The sequence below is a fragment of the Penaeus chinensis genome, chromosome 8 (genome assembly GCF_019202785.1).
Source record: "Penaeus chinensis breed Huanghai No. 1 chromosome 8, ASM1920278v2, whole genome shotgun sequence".
Classification (NCBI taxonomy): Eukaryota; Metazoa; Arthropoda; class Malacostraca; order Decapoda; family Penaeidae; genus Penaeus; species Penaeus chinensis.
In genome coordinates, this window is record NC_061826.1 from 14,065,174 (window position 1) to 14,065,868 (window position 695).

Consider the following 695-nt stretch of genomic DNA (forward strand, 5'->3'; position numbering starts at 1 on the left):
TTCAGCTTCGTTGCAGAATTTTTCCCGCAGCGCCACAGAAAGGGTGGTCGGAGATTTAGCTTTTCACTTGAGCTCTTTGGCCTGTCTTTAGAGGAAATAATTTCTTCTCTTTTGTCTTTACGGTGTGGAGGACAGGGGTTCTTAGGCGTAAACAAACCTCTGTGGAAGATTGTCCCCTTTGCTGTTGATAGTTTTTTTTTGTTATGCCCTTTTTTTGCTGTTGTTTAAAGTATTGTTTTTTGTTTGTGTTTTACATCTAATCCCGTGTCTTTAATCTTCGAAGGTGAGTTCCGTTACGTGTGGAGATAACGTCCTTTCGTTCAACAAAGTAATTTTCCCCGCTTTTTAGACGTTGCACTTGAGGATTTCTAAGATTCCTTGGTTCTTAGTGGCGCTCCTCAGATCAGCTGGAAGCGCGGTAGGTCCTCGCAGGCTGACGTCGACCACCTGACTGGCGCCCGCTCTCCCTCGCTTGGCCCGTCAGCAGAAGCTCCACAGGTGCCTCCCGGACAACAGGTGGATTGCCACGCAGCAAACACCCTACCCTTCCCTCCTCTCCCCATTGGCCTCTCTTCGATGGCTCTCTCTCTCTTCCTCTCTCAATTTCCCTCTAACTCTCAATCAGTGGCTCCTTCCGTCACACCCTCTTTTCATCTTTTCTCCCTCTCTCAGACCCTAAATCAGTGAATTTCTCC

General features: G+C 47.9%; 1 long non-coding RNA gene across 1 annotated transcript in view; it reads right to left on the bottom strand.

Annotated features, from left to right (window-relative positions):
- Positions 1 to 423, bottom strand: part of LOC125028353 — an 18,977-nt gene extending 18,554 nt beyond the window's left edge. The window contains exon 1 of the long non-coding RNA XR_007115108.1: positions 1 to 423. This exon is cut by the window's left edge and continues 42 nt beyond it. This is a non-coding gene — a long non-coding RNA (uncharacterized LOC125028353).
- Between the last annotated feature and the right edge of the window lie 272 nt (positions 424 to 695).